At 43.9% G+C, this 16,339-nt stretch overlaps 1 protein-coding gene across 5 annotated transcripts in view; it reads right to left on the reverse strand.

Annotated features, from left to right (window-relative positions):
• The window catches only part of MEST (mesoderm specific transcript), a 242,924-nt gene that overhangs the window by 182,293 nt on the left and 44,292 nt on the right, over positions 1-16,339 (reverse strand). Inside the window, exon 1 of one of the 5 annotated variants that reach the window (XM_069229325.1) lies at positions 11,703-11,794. The exons of the other annotated variants lie outside the window; for them this stretch is intronic. The gene's annotated coding sequence lies outside the window, so the exon portion shown is untranslated. Of the gene's footprint in view, positions 1-11,702; positions 11,795-16,339 lie in introns of those variants that run through there. 5 annotated transcript variants of the gene reach the window in all.

Genomic DNA, 16,339 nt, shown 5'->3' on the forward strand with positions numbered 1-16,339 from the left:
GATAGACCCCGTTCCAGAGGTCTGGCATCTTATGTCCCTGCCACCCAACGACCTAACCCAATTACACACTTCACCCAATACATTATTCCAAGGGTTGAGGGCCAACATTAGATCATGGGACAGTTGTGGGCAAATCACTACTTGATCGATCTGGATAATGGACCGATCTTGATCAGGAAAACTATTAATTTTAAGATTGTTTAAAGACACTTGACTTCTTGAAACAGAAAACAGATCGGACAAAAACAGGAGCAATCATGGCGCAAGGCAAAACGATGGAGCTGAATGTGTATTCAAGTCAGTGGTATTAATAAACATGGACATAATTCAAAATAGATTTTTTTTCTTTTTTTTAAATGAAGAACAGTATTATAGCAGGAATTTCGACTGTACAGCTCACTTTACAGGGAGAGCATTGGAAGGTGGGGGCCCTGGGCAGAGGCCCTCTATGCCCAAGCTTTAAAATGCCTCTGAACAGGAGTTAATAAGGATTGGGTGAGTGCTATTCCGACAGGTCGAGGGAGAGCCATACACAGATTTTTAGGAGGCTACTGATCCAGGAGTGTCCATACTAGAAGAGTTATTAGGGACATTTTATTCAACGCTACATGCTACACTGGCCATATCATAGCTCAAAATGCCTTCTTGTTGGTGAACTGGCACAATTCAAAACAATAAACTTGAAAAACATATTGTTTTGGGACTACGGATTCCCCCATTCCAACGTATCAAATGCCTGAAATGGAAAGTCTACCAAATAAGCTTATACAAATATTTTTTTATATAATGTTAAGTGCAGCACAATTAACTCACACAGGCAGTGGGCAAGAAAGATCAGTGTACTGAGGCCTAGCTACAAAGTTCTTAATGGGATTTGAACTTCATGGGTTCGAATCCTAGCAGGCCCACAAACCAACCAGCATTAAGCTAGGTAGAAAAACCACCATTTTTAGGACATCAGACAACTTACTGTACCTTGGATGCTATGTAAATGGTAATCTGTAAATACCTGCACATCAGGTGGAGGAGATGCAAGTCCAAAGATGATCGACACCTAGCCCTAATGTCCTTGGTGCGAGAAGAAGTTCTCTAACAGCCATAGCATATTTTTGTTATTTCAGAATCCGCGGTAGTTTCGTGTATATATATATATATATATATATATATATATATATATATATATATATATATATTTCATGTTGTTTCTCCAGTGCAGATGTGAAAGATGCAAGCCAGGCAATAGCAGCACGCTGCAGCATCCTTTAGTGCAGTGTTGGCCACCATACTCAACTAACTGTAGAGCTTCTAGCACACAGCTGTGACGCACAGCACACTTACCAAAGTACTATAGCGCTTTATGTTGCTGCACACAGCAGTAAATTGCAGCACAGGGCATTTGCCGCCTTCATGTACAAACAACACGCTCAGCACAGGCAGGAGCAGTTAAAGTAACCCTCACTATAGGACAGGCCCAACATTTCTTGCATCAGTACGGCCTCCTTTACAATACAAGCACTGGCAAAGTCAACAGGTCCTATCTATGAGAGATTTACTGGTTTGGTTAATGTTTTTCAGTGATGTTATACAGCAGCTCGGCTGCTGTGTACCATCGTTGAAAGTATATTTTTAAAACAATCGCTACGAAAAAGTCAACATTAGCTGTGTCATAGAGCTTCTTTTTAAAACATTTCAATCGTGTGCACAGCAGCCGAGCTGCTGTAGAACATGGCTTGAAACATTGACAAAGCTGATAGCTCTCACATAGGTGACACCTATTGGCTTAGCCAACATTTGCTTAACATTAATTCGAACTCCTTGCCACAACTGATTCCCCGAGAACCATCTAATGTCTGCCAACGACAAGACGCATCAGAGTTATGAAGGCAGTGGTCACCTTTCGTTTGTGAATCCATTCCAAGAACAGGAGGAACCATCAGCCAAAAGAGGATGAGGCCACGACACAATTTACCAGCTAAGCAGCTCTGTGGTCGCTAACAGCACTGATCACCTCAAATGACTGCCTGCCGAGTATTCAACACTGTTGCCTTTTTCTATATTTTTTTTTTTTTAAAGCTCATTACCTGTATTAAAAAATATAAATCAGAACCGTATCCTAAATGAACACCCCAAAGCGAGCCACACTCCTGCAGTGCTTTTACACCTCTATTGCCTCCACACCAGCTCTTTGAGGACTGCGAGGCCAATGATTTACTAAACTCTGTAGTTAGGAAGCAGCAGCAAAGGGTGGGTTGTCAGGGGAGTGCGTCCTTCGGTTACTTTACAGATTTTGCCCACGATATATCATGCCTACACCGTTTTAATTCCACAGACAAAAAGGTGGGCTCGACTGCTGTCTATTTAAGTGTATTTAATCTATCCGCCCTCCCTTCCACGCCTTTGTAGGCTCACTATGATCAACGCGACAGAGGAGGCTAGATTTACGTGAATGTGTGTCGCACCTTTTTAAACCGCGCATTGGAAAATAAACATTCAACTTGTTTCTCATCACTTCTTAGCCTCCTCGTGCTGTGACCCTTTTGGGGATTTTTCTACGCCAGAAAGAGTTGGTAAACACATTTCTAAAAAGTAATGCTTGTTTTAATTTCCCGTTCATGGCAGGTCAGCCAATAGGGTCAGTGATGGCTTTATGTTCTACCCTATAACCATACTTACCAGGTGCAGGCATGCTGTTTAGCCAAGCCTGGGTGTATCTTCATGAACTCCAAAACAAACTGTAGTAGTCTGGATTGAGTACATGTAGCCCATGACGAGTACGTTGTGGCTGTCAGGGAACAGAATATTCCTGGGCGTCTTTCCTTTCACTTACAGTACAGTTGAGAGAATGGCAGCATTATTCCAACAACTCTAAAGGAGTGACTTGCATAAAATAAGCTACTTGTACAAGGGTTAGTATGCAAATGTGCACATCTGTGTCCATCTAGGATATCACTCCAGGAACAGTGATGAGCTCTGATCTGCGATTCTCCAAACATAACTTTTGCCTCACACAATATGCATAACCGAGAGAAGAACCCCCAAAGCACTTCTCCACTATCAAGTGCTTCAGCTCTAGATAGTATGAGGTTCGCTCCTTCATGCAGCTTTACCGTAAAGGTATGCTAGTAAGGGGACGTTTTTTCTGTAAAACACGTTAAGCAACACTACATCCAAAACACATAGATGACATCCGAACAGCACCCACACTAGTGTTGGTCCCACTCAAATAGAAACTGGACTTGTCTGTAACAGAATCTTCAACCAGGCCATGAGGGTGCTGGAGGCCAAAGGCAGTGGTGTAGCAGAGGTGCTGTGAGCCCCAGTGCAAGCAAGGAAAGGGGGCTTCCAACCCCGGTCTGCAATAAAACACAGCAGCAGGCCCCTCAGACCTCTGGGCCCTATCGATACTGCACTATTGATAGCAACACCGCTGCCAGACAGCACTGTGAGGCCATAGGAGTGGCAATACAGAGCTATACAAAGCTCAGTCAACATAAGCCAACATTTCATATATCCGGAAGACCTCAGTAGTACCACTCCTTCCCTTTTACACCTGTACTAAACATATGATGCATCTAGTGCAGAGTTTAAAGACTGTCTAAATGAAACACAGGATACAAAATAGAGCAGATGTACAGTTTCAAAGAGCTCGTGGTCTTTCTTTGTGTTGCAGGAATAAGGCTGCTCATCAAGCGTCAGTTACAGGTCTTCAGTGTAGGTACCTAGACTACAATCATAAAATAAGGGGTACACTATTCATTTCTGGGTCTCCAACAATAAATATTATGAAATCACAAAATGAAATTTGCCCACAGATGGTGTTAACTCATCTAAATGGACTAGATTTATAACCACAGGGATCCAATAAATAAAGCAGCCTACTTTCAGAATATGGTACACCTTAGTGGTTAACAGGTACTGTTGCCTTTGAGAAGAACGGTCTTTGGGTAATGCAGAGGTTCACCAAACAGAACTTGGTGGAATGAAGCCCTGTATATGGCGTGTTCTTGTGTGATATTTCTCAAACTGAGTTTATACCTCCAGGTTATGCTTCAAGTGCATGACACACACCCAAAACCTCCTGATGAAAGTAAAGAAATGCACTTTTGTGCTGACCTGTGCTAGAAAGCACATATGGGAACAGATACAGTTGTATTCATGCGTAGAGATTATGGTCTAGGTTTGGTGGACCCCTACGGTAAACTCATGGCCTCGGAGAAGGACTTCCACCCCGAGTCTTAGGAGGCGTGCTGCAATTTTCTTTCCTTGACAATGGGATACACTATTCCTCAATTTCTCGCTGAAGTTGTTTACAGATTTGCATCTATAAAAGAGCCTTCAGGCCATTTTAAAAAACAGATGACTATAATCATGTTTAAACTATTTACAATGCAAAATGATTAGCCAGCATTCCAAAAGTATCCACACGTAGTGTATCACATGTTATTCACAAAATGGCAATTAAAAATATGTTTAGGATTTCCAGCTAAATTTCCTTTACATCAGTTCCTCAAATAGAAGATGGCCTCATTACTCGGTTTCCCCTCTAGACGAGCCCTCGTTTCATTCTGAAAACAGTTCCTTATATTGGCATTTCCTTCGACTGTACCAATGCTAGGATGGTATGGGCTAATGCTAACTTTGAGGGACTCCATCTCCAAAATGGGGTCTGACAGGCTTCAATACATAAAGTATAAAAGATACAATTTAAAAATTCAAGGATTGAGGATCAAGGAGTAAACTGACAGTACGTGAACTACTCACACACTCAAAAAGGTCCAAAGGCTTCTATTTTGGGACTCATTCTTGGAACATCAAGGTTGAGCAATCCAGGCTTAATTTAGGAGTTGGTTATGGGTAGAACTCATTGCCATTATAAAACAATTAAATAAAAGGTCTTTGTTCAGTGAGACTATTGCCTAAAACAGTGGTTCTTAATCTGTGGTCCGGGGGGCTCTTAAGGTCCGCAGAGCACACTCAGGCAGTCCGCGACTGTTCACAAAATTAAGTAACGCTAAAAAAAAAATTAAAAAGTACATAAATGATCAGAATGTAAAACTGAAAATTTTGAAACATTCTGTAAATGTTAACGAATTTCAAACTGGAGGCTAAAAAATAAGTTAGTATTCTCAGATTTGTGGGAGCAGTGCAAATACATAAAATAGAATATATTATGGACAATGAGCGGCCTCAATTGAATTTAGAAAAGCTCCAACCTTCCCATTAACCCTAGAATTTAGATTCAATTTTTTTAAATTATGTTTGCAAATTTAATAAAAAAATTCATCGTTTGTGTACCTGTTTGATGATTGCATGTTTCTGTATTTTTATACTAATTTTTGAGGCTCAAAGCTTCCAGTAATGACTCAGTGGGGATCCCAGATACCAATAATTATTCACTGGGCGTCCACAGGTTCCAGTGGTAATAATTAAGTACATGAACTTTTCTCTTGGAAATTTCGTGCAGATGTCGTGCCAATTTCTGGTGGGAACCGAGGTGGGCAACCAGGACTTACCAATAGTAAGCCCCCTGTCCCACATTAACATAGCAAATGAAGTACATAAGCGACACAAGTCATACAGTGCTAATGGGAATGGATTTACACCTCAGATTAAAGTCTTCAACCCACAGTATTCACTTGTACAAACTTGACATACCCACGTTTGTTTGTTTGTAAGTCACTTGTAACACAAGAATCAGGTCTCCTAGCAACCTTGACATCAGAGGGAATAGCTACTACACCAATTCTGTGATTCCTCAACCAAATTATACATAGGTCGCTCAACAGTCAAGGTTGATGGGATGCTATCAAAGAAGTTCAAGTGAAGGAGCATGGGAGTGTAGAATAATTCTAGTATTTCCCTGTGGTAAATGTAGTAGTATGAATGAGGGGGCCCAAGGAAGTGTAAGGGTTTCTTCGCCACAAAGGATGACAGTGCGAAATTTCAGAGAGGAGTCCCATATCTTCCATCTGCAAGGGCCAAGGAAGCATAAGGGTTTCTTCACCACCAAAGATGACAGTGCGAAATTTCACAGAGGAGTCTTACATCTTCCATCTCCTACACCCGAGTATCACAGTCACAAGCTATACTCACCACTTGCCTGACTCCAAGAGGTGGATGCACACAATACAAGAGATGTCTCGCCAACAATTTGAAATCAAACAGTGCTTCTCCACAGGCTTCTGTTATGATTACATGTTCTTTTTGTGTTGGGTCACAGTAAGCAGCTGGGCAGACCAGCACTGCATCTTCCTCAAGCTCATTCTCCTCAAGCAGGTCTTTCTAGCAGGTCTACAGGTCCCCTCCCCTCATGCAGCCCACTCCCACCTCTTTCTCGGAGGGTACAACAGCTGAGAACGGATCAGCGATTCTAACCCTACTGCTGGCCCTCATGATTACAGCAACACAGGGGCCCTTTACCAAGTCTACACATTTGTCAATGAAATGCAGGATGTTTCTTTAGAAGTCAAAGGGTAAGTAACATACTCGCTCCGGTTCCAATGCATTTCTATACCTACGGGCGCCTGATGGACAACAGGTCAGAATCATTGGGGGTGCCACCTTTGAGTCCTGTTGCTCAATTGATTCAAATGGCTTCCTTGTCTGAAAAGACTTAGGGGGGGGGGGGGGGGGGGGGAAATGCAATAAATTGTCTGAGATGTTACAAGGGTTCACAAATCAATTCAGTTCTTTGTCCAGACTTCTTTTGCTAGAATCATCTGGTTGGTTCAGCTAGCATGCACTGGGAGGAGGCCATGGTGCTCAGAAGCATTAACCGCTACTGATTTTTTTGTTGCTGGGCAGACTAAGATGTGTAAAACGCCCAAAGCCAGAGACAAAAACGACCCATAAACAAAGGAAACATCACAATGTAGGAAGGGGGCTGGGGTTACCCACAAAATGAACATATTTTATGGGGAGCAAAGTCGAAATAACGTCACTCACATCAAAGGAACCTCCATTTCACACATAATACACTAAACAGAAAGGAAAGAGAGGAGTCAACAGTTGCAAGAGTCTAACTAGATGTTAGCATTAAATCGGGATGGTCCTCATCAAGGGGAGCGGGTGCATGTAATTGGCTTGTACTCATGCAAACCATTTCCAGCTGTCGAAACCTGGAAAATGGATGCAAATTAAATTGGGTTATTAGCTGAAGAGGCAAGTACTTTTAGTCACTAAAATAACCTGAGTTCAACCCCAATAGTTACAGAGCACAGAGTAGACAGGCTTAACTTTGAGACAAGGTGTAAAGTATTCCAGCAGTACTAATATCAGTAATGAAGTCAAAATACAAACTGATACAAAAACAACTTCGATAAATAGAGTAAAATGTAATAAACAATACACACCAAAATGTCAATAATCCAATAAAGGCAACCGGAGATATGATTTTTTTCATTTTGAGTAGGAGTAGCTCCAAGAAGCACAAAGTACCAATGATAGCCAATGGTCACTATAGACTGGGACCCAGGAGCAATTTGAAGCCGACCAGGATGAAGCCTGGGTCAGATACACCAAGCAGGTTCGTTCTGGTCAAAGATTTTACCTTCCTACTTATTGCCTTAAGTCCCAATAAACCACAGGACTATAATTCTAAAGCACCCAGGACCTCAGGTCAGGCACTCACAGGAAGGCAGGGAGTGGAGATCCAGTTGCCACTGATCAGCTGGGCAGTTGCAAGAAAAGTAGCTTGGTGTATCCCTTTAGCTTGAATAGGAGGTCTGCCTTGTGACCCTTGGAGTTCATATCTTTCTCCTGAGTAACAGAGGGAGAGCAGAGTCAGTCCTTTAGGGCTCTTCTCAAGTCTCAGACAGCAGGTTCAGCCCTCTACTGATCTTCCACAGGTCCAGGAGTGTTTCTGAAGTAGGTGCCTAGACATACCACATTAATGCCAGGCATAAGCTAGTGGGCAGGAATGGCCCCTAGGGATACCCCAACCATTGGGGTAAAGGTCCCTGTGGCTAACCCTACTCACTTGGATCATTTGCAAGATGGCCAAAGTCTTCAGTCACACTAAACTGGGGCTCTGAGGGTTGGGTGTGTTTGTGAAGAGTGTACAATGGTAAACTTGGTATCCTCCCACATATAACACTGAAATCCAGTTTGCAGTCCCTGTACCCACAAAAGCCTCAGAGGAGGCAGACGTACAGAAGAACAAAGCTGAGTTTTCAGTAATCAAGCAGTGAATGCACACAAACTGCTGTGACATCATGTTTTCCTCCTTTGAAATGCACCCTAAATGTTATATATAAACCCAACTGACCTGTAAAACAGCATTTGACACTATAATGTCAAAACTACTTCTACTACTATTGCAGCATGGTCAGCTGGGTGGACAAAAGAAGGGCCCTTCCCAAGTGTCAGCTAACATTTGCCTGTGACAGGGGAGGCGTCTTTGAAGTGCATCCCAAGCGTCTTATCAAAAAATACAGGCAGGCTTGTCGAGCAGGATGTGACATTCAAGCAGGACTTGACACTTCAATGTCGAAAAACATCCTCACAGCCCCACTCCGCATGTTTTGTGTGATTCAGAGAGGCCATCTCGGCCCATTCAGGTCAGCCTATTGTTTGTTCATGAGAGGCACTTCACATTCACTCATTCAAATGCTAATTAATGGATGACAGAAGTGGGAAAGCAAACATGCAGATTAGTGTCCAGTTACTTTTCCATAATTTTTAGAAAAAAGCCTGAACACCACTGATTTGGATTTTATTAAAAATAATAGTTTAATTATGTTTCTAGCTAGCTCCATACCAGAGGTACAGTATTACTATTTATTATTGCATCCCAGTATTTTCCTTTGGAACAGCCACCCTTGATACAGTGAAAATATCTTTGAGCCGCTAGTCACTGGAAGGACATGTTTAACATCAAAAACTTTTACATGCTCTGCTTTTCAATACCATTAACCCTGTCTTATAGGCAATACGGACCACTTAGGGGGTAACTTATAAATACTTGGAAGGAAAGTGGGTGCCTGCTAAAAGGGGTTATTTTGACAGGTCAAATATGCAATTTAAAACTGTACAGTCAGGCTACAATGATAGGCCTGGAGACAGATGTTACATTTTTAATGCAGTGGGTGGCACAGTGAGTGCTGGTAGCATTCAATTTATGGGCCCTTGGTTCACTTGGTACCATATACTAGGGACTAGTAGGCAAATTAAATAAGCCAATCAGGTGTACACCAATTTTACCATGCTGAAAGGAGAAGTGCAGGCACTTTAACCCTGTTAGTGGGGTAAATTGCACTTTTTTCTACAGCCAACAAACACAGGGTTCAGCAAGCAGGCAAAAGAAATTGGGGTGACCTTGCAGATACGACAACATTCCAGCAGGATGCATCAATCATCAACTAGGGTCAGGGTACATTCTGGGTGTAAATTCTAGGTCTACACCTAGTCTTGCAGAGTTCAATACACTGCTAGAAGAAACACACACACAGAAAATAAATGTAGTATCCACCAGAGGGCTCAAAACTCCTGACCACTGGACAGAAGAGATACCAGGTTAGAAAGAAAGCAAAAAATGGAGTCCAGGTGAGACAGTTCATAATGCCACTAACGTCGTTTGACTCAACAGCCCCTTTCTGAACCTCTGCTCAAAGCATGCATTCCTTAGTCAGTGCCATCTCTGCCAAGAAACCTAGTGAAGATGCCGCTTCTGTGAAGCCGGCTTGCTTATGTACTTCGATTAATACTGTCAAATCTCACTCGGATCCGTGTATTTTTTGCTGCACCAAGGTAATTCTTGTCCCAGCTAGGCATTTCTCCTCGGATTACTATAAAACAAAGTAATTAATCCTTTATTGGAAAAATAATGCTTGATCATATGTTTCAGCTAACCTATTTTTGATGTTAACGTTTATAACTGGAAACATGGATGAGGCAGAAAAATATTCATATCACCTACCAGTCCAGTTTAAGTGCTTGATCTAATACTGAGATGTCTACATGTAAGATCCTTGATAGCTCACTGTGCATACTAGGAGGAGCTCGCTTGTGTCTGCCTGCGCTCTTGGGTCTCTCAGCAGCATCTGACAAGTTGATCCTTTACTTTGGAGACCTTTCTGGAGTTCAGGGCCCCACTGCTGGGCTAACTGGCGTAGCGTTGCTAGTTGCTTTCAGGTGACAAGGATTGACGAACCTTGTCCCCTGAACTCGAGGGACGTGTGTAGTCAGAATTTTGCTGCTAAGCAATACTGCGTTAAGGGCACTGGAGACTATAGTCGGCAGCAGCATAACTACCTAAGAGACGAAGCCTGTCAGTGCGCTTCTGGTTTGCTATGGTGGGTACAAAAAGGTGTTGCAAGGTTGCTCCCGAGAGCGTAAACGCGATCCTCTCCCTCCGCAGTCCATCTACTGGTCAAATAAGGTGGCGTATAGGCTACTATGTTCATGTATTCTTAGCAACTATCCCTGATGTATTAAATTAGAGACGCGGCAATCACAACTCTACAGCATTTTCAACCCGAACACATAAATCATGAAAGGAATTGCCCATAGGAGGCTTATTCAAGTCACGAAGTTTACAAAAGGCACACATGAAGCAAGCAATGATTAGTATGTAAATGCGAGTCCAGGTCAAGGGCAATCTGTAAAAAGACGAGCATTTCCGTGGGAAACAGAAATCAGACCTACAAACCCAAAACGTACAGTTTACCATCTAGTAATATCAAAGATATTCGACAGAGGTCACTCGTGTTAACCAAAGCACATCTAGGGCCAGATGCAGGAAACGTTTAGCAAGTCGCAAACGGCAAAAGTTGCAGTTTGCGACTCGCTAAACGCATTTCCCTATGCAGAAATGCATATTGCGAGTCGGGACCGACTCGCAATATGCATTTCAGAATCGCAAATAGGAGAAGGTGTTCCCTTCCTATTTGCGATTCGGAGTGGAATGCAATACCATTTGCGACCGCATATGCGGTCGCAAAGGGTATCGCAGTTACCATCCACTTCAAGTGGATGGTAACCCACTCGCACATTGGAAGGGGTCCCCATGGGACCCCTTCCACTTTGTGAATGGACCCAAAATTATTTTTTCAGGGCAGGTAGTGGTCCAAGAGACCACTACCTGCCCTGAAAAAATACCGAAACTAAAGGTTTCGTTTTTTTTTTTAAGTGCAGCTCGTTTTCCTTTAAGGAAAACGGGCTAAACTTAAAAAAAAAAGTGCTTTATTGATAAAGCAGTCACGAACATGGAGGTCTGCTGACGACAGCAGGCCTCCATGTTTGCGAGTGCCTAGACTCGCTATGGGGCCGCAATTTGCGACCCACCTCATTAATATTAATGAGGTGGGTCATTGTGACCCCATAGCGAGTTGCAGTCGGTGTCTGAGACACCGTACTGCATTGCAAATTGCGACTTGCAATTTGCGAGTCGCTCAGACTCGCAAATTGCAAGTCGCAATTTCCAAATTTGCTACATCTGGCCCCAAGTGTTTTCGCATAATTAAATCAGTCCCCTATATACTTTGGATGTATCGAGTATCGAAATGCAGTGCAATAACTGAAAACAAAGGTTAGTGTTCGAAAAAAAAAACAATTCTAACAAATTCCTGTACATAAACGTTTACGGAAAAGGCAATTCCCCCCTCTATTCCTATTTCTGATGTTTACTTTTGTAATCTTGACAGTCAACAGCAACCGGGCACATTTCAAAATGCGGCATGAAAAAAATGTGGAACTCTGCTTACGTCTCAGGTGGGTTTTCCCGCTGCTTAAGAAGGGTTTCCCCGGTGGTCCTGCTGCACGAGGCAGCGGCTGACTGACTGGTGGAGTAGGTTTGGAGAACTCGGAGGTGGCGAGGGGTCCCTGCTGGCTACGCGGGCACAGCACACACAAACACGGCCACGGAGTTCACCGAGGTGACCTGGCAGCGCAAAGTCCACTCCGGCTTAGTTCGGAGTGGAACCCATAAAGGGGTGTGTAGGCAAGGCCACACATTGCGTCACCCTTCTTTAATGCCTTCATTATCAGAACTGCAAGGGATCCTCGACTTGCATTCAGCCGTGCGATTATATTAATGCTTTCAGTTATCATTCTTTTAATGAAATCATTCATTCTGCACTCGAAACAAATCACTAAAAAATAGTACACACAGCAAAAAAAAAAAAAACGGCAGCATAATGTTCCTTTGTCCTGCTTGGACAGCATCACCTTCCAAAGCAAAAACTTTAGAATCCAAGAACAACTGCCACTGCAACCGTATTTGACAATCCAGAAAACAGCAAAGGATTGGAAATGCAAATAACGAGAAAACACCTGTTGCAATACTGTTTGACACTTGCTGCCACACAGCCGTTACCAGCACTTGCTTACCTATTTTTGCGAGTGTGGTGTGCGCTAGTATGAGCTACAGAACACATTTGCATTATCTAAACACACATTTGTGGAGCTGGTAAGCGTTATGGTAATTGTGTATTAATTACCAACTTAAATTGCAATTATAAGGCTATGCCGATAAAGGACACTAACTTTAAAATCAGAATAGCGCCTGGTGATTTTTATGGGCTGTTTGATTAGTTGGGGTCAAGCCATAGTCTACTTACATTACAGAAAAGCGCTGTCATAGTGCTCATAGATTTCCTATAAGCTGAGGTGACAGTTGTTGGAGCAGAGGGCATGATCTGTGAGTTCAATTCCAAAGAAGTGTAATAAAATATACTTCTGGAGGCCTACAAGGTCTGCAGATAAGTGGAAACCACGATTCGGTGCGTTGAGTGGGCAGTCACGCACATGGAGTGCAGAAAGCTAGGGTGGGAGAGAAAAATCATTTGTCAATTGTTTGTCATACATAGTGTTCTCATTGGCAGCGTCTTTCCATTAACACCTGTAGGTTCTTTAACACTAATATTTGTAGGACAGTGCAATTGGGCTAGTTCTTATCCAGGCAATAAACATCGACTTATTTGAGAGGACATTCAGCACTGACTGACTGACTCCCTACCTTGCACTCCAAATGAAATACGGGTGCTTGGTGCAGTTTTGTATCACCGCAAGAGGGCGCTGACACTATAACGTGTTACCTGCGAAAACTGGAATAATATGGACTGCACAATCAAGTACTCTCAGTGATATAATCTATTTATTGAGCTTCTTTTCTATATTTACCGAAGTTATACATAAATCACCGCATAATGTGGGCTACATCACTCTAGCAGAGCGAGCGACCAGTACTGGCGACAGAGCAATACACAGGAAAGCCTCAGCAAGCTCCAGCATCACTGGGACCCCTAATGAGGCTGGTACCCGAGATGCAGTACCTGCCACAGCACCACTGTCGAGCCACTCGGTACCTCAAAGCATTACAGAGAGAGCAGGTCTCGTCGGAGAAGCACTATTGAGGTAGTATAAGAGGTGTAAAGAGTGAGGAAAGACAACTACACGCCTGCTTAATTTCTACTGCCCAGGGTAATTTTCTAATAATAAACAGACTCATGAATAATACAAATGACAACTATAACATCAATTTGCAAGCTGTGGGAACTTTTTGTTTTCTCCTTGGGCAGGCATGGGGCTCATATTATTACAAACAGAACATGTTATCACTGGTGTGCTGGGGTTTTACCTTATTAAGGAGCCTTAAAATGAGAACCAAGTGGACTACTTCAGTGCTTGACTTTAAAGTAGCCAAGTAGAACCGTTCAATGCTGACTCAGGGAGATAGTTTGAGTTAGAAACTCAGTCAAGCGAATAACCTTAGCCAGTAAATCGTTGAACAGTGATTTTTTTCCCCTTAAAATAAAAAAGTATACACACACACACTCACAACGCAATACTGTCCCTAAAAGTTCAGCGCTCCATGAGAATACACGCAGTTATGGCTGGAGAATGATCATTGTGCTGGAGTTCCCGTCAGTGTGGCCTCAGCAGCACCTGCAGGTTCTAGACAGTTTGTGCGAGGTAAGTTTACCTTAGGGGACTGGATAGCTAAGAATGCTCTCTATGTTGTCAGGTGGCCCTTCCTTCCTTTTCTAGGCGTTGCCGTAGACAGCTCGCATGCGCTGTCGATTCGAGATGTTTTACTCTTTTGAAAAAGCATTGGCAAAGCCAATAGGTCTCTCCTATACAAGCTTGGCTTGACGACGTGTTTTTGGCATGCTGCATATCAGTGTGGCTGATGTTCATTCAATATGGCCAAATATAAATGGGGTGGAGTGCCTTAGAGTGGAGTCGGGGAGTATTGTTGTAGATTGGATTTGTTGAGTTACTGTGTCAGAGTGGAGTGGGGGAGCAGAGGGCCGTACAGTTGGGTAGAGTGTCGTAGATGGCAGTGATTCAGTGGTAGAGTGTCGTAGGGTGCAGTGTCAGAATGGAGTGGTGTAGAGTGAGTGGGTGGGTTGGATTAGATTGAGGTAGAGGGCTGTATTGGAGGGGAGTGGGGTGAACTGAACTGGGGTACAGTGGGATGGATTGAGTGGACTGGGGCAGATTAGAATGGGACAGATTGAAATGGGGTGGGGTGGACTGAGGTGGTATGAAGTAGAGTGGATTAGATTAGACTGGGCTGGGTGGATTAAATCTGAGTGATAGGACTGGGGTGGGGAAGGATTGTATTGGAGTGGGATGGACTGGATTAGAGTCTGGTGGTGTGGAGTGGGGTGCAGTGGATTAGACTGAACTAGAGTGGGGTGGGTTACTGGAATGGGATGGAGTGAATTGGGAAGGGATAGATTAGATTAGGGTGGAAAGGATGGGGTGGATTGGACTGGGGTGGAATTAATTAGATTGTATGAGGTGGATTGAATTTGGTTAGATCGGATTGGTGTGGGGTGGATGGAGTGTGGTGGACTATAGTGGGGTGGACTGGACCGGGGAAGAGTGAGTAGATTGAGTGGACTGGCGTAGACTGGAGTGGAGTGGACTGAAATGGGGTGAGGTGGACTGGACTGAGGTAGATGAGTCAGGTTAATTAGATCGGGGTAGGTAGACTGAACTGGAATGATAGGACTTGACTCTGGAGTGGACTGGGGTGGGGTGAACTGGATTAGGGTGGGTTGGATTAAGGTAGTTTGGCATGGGGTGGATTGCATTAGAGTTGGATAGATTAAGGTGGAATGGAGTGTTCTGGAGTGGGTTGGATTAAGGTGAACTGGATTGGAGTGGGATGAATTTGAGTGTGGTGGGTGGACTGGGGTGAGTGGATTGGGTTGCAGTGGATTGGACTGAAGTGGGGTGGAATGGATTTGAGTGGATGGGATGGATTAGACTGGAGTTGGGTGGGTTGGATTGGAATGGGGTTGGTTGGGTTGGATTGGAATGTCTTGACAATCTGTTTTTGGATGGATTGGACTGGGGTGCATTGGATTGGTGTGTGGTAGATTGGACTCGAGGCATGAATTGGACTGGAGAGGGGTGGATTGGATTGGAGTGGGTGGACCGGGTGGAGTGGGGTGAGTGTATTGGATTGGTGTGAGTTGGATTGGATTGGAGTGGGGTAGATTGGATTGTGCAGGAGTGGGGTAGATTGGATTGTGCAGGAATGGGGGGCAGATTGGTGCTGGGTGGATTGGATTGGAGTGGGGTGGATTATGGTAGATTGGAGTGTGGTGAGTTAGGATGTAGTGAGGCAGATTGGACTGGGGTGAGGTGGACCAGATTGGAGAGGGGCAGATTGGACTGGGGATGATTGTTTTGGATTGGAGCGGATTGTTTTGGATTGAACTAGGGCAGATTGGAGTAGAGCAGACAGTTGTGGATTGCAGTGGGACAGATTTTTAGGACTGGCGTGGGAAAGGCTGTTTTGGAGTGGGCACTTTTTAAATAGATTGTGGTGGATTGGACTGGAGTGAAGTGAAGTGTGGCAGACTGGGTTGGGGTGAGGAGGACTGGATTAGACTGGCCTGGATTGGAGTGGGGAAGATTAGAGTGGGTCAGATTGGAGTGCAGCAGATTGTTTTGGATTCAAGTGGGGCGGATTGTTTTGGACTGGAGTAGGGCAGGTTGGAGTGGGACAGATTTTTCTGGATTGAAGTGGGGGTGAGTGGAGTGAGGCACATTGAAGTGAGGCAGATTGGAGTGGAGAAGATTGTTTCGGATTCAAATGGGTCAGATTGGAGTGGAACGGATTGGAGTTGGGCAGATTGTTTTGGATCGGAGTGGGGGGGGATTTTTTAGATTGGAGTGTGGCAGATTGGAGTGGGACAGATTTTTTTGGATTGGAGTGGGGAACATTGTGATGGATTGGTGTGGGAGATACTGGAGTGGGGCAGATTGATTTGTATCGGAGTGGGGCAGATGGTTTTGGATTGGAGCAGACTGGAGGGGGCCCGACTGGAGTGGGACAGATTGGAGTGGGGCAGAATCTTTTGAAGTGGGGCAGATTGTTTTA

This window comes from Pleurodeles waltl, chromosome 4_1, assembly GCF_031143425.1.
Source record: "Pleurodeles waltl isolate 20211129_DDA chromosome 4_1, aPleWal1.hap1.20221129, whole genome shotgun sequence".
Taxonomy (NCBI): domain Eukaryota; kingdom Metazoa; phylum Chordata; class Amphibia; order Caudata; family Salamandridae; genus Pleurodeles; species Pleurodeles waltl.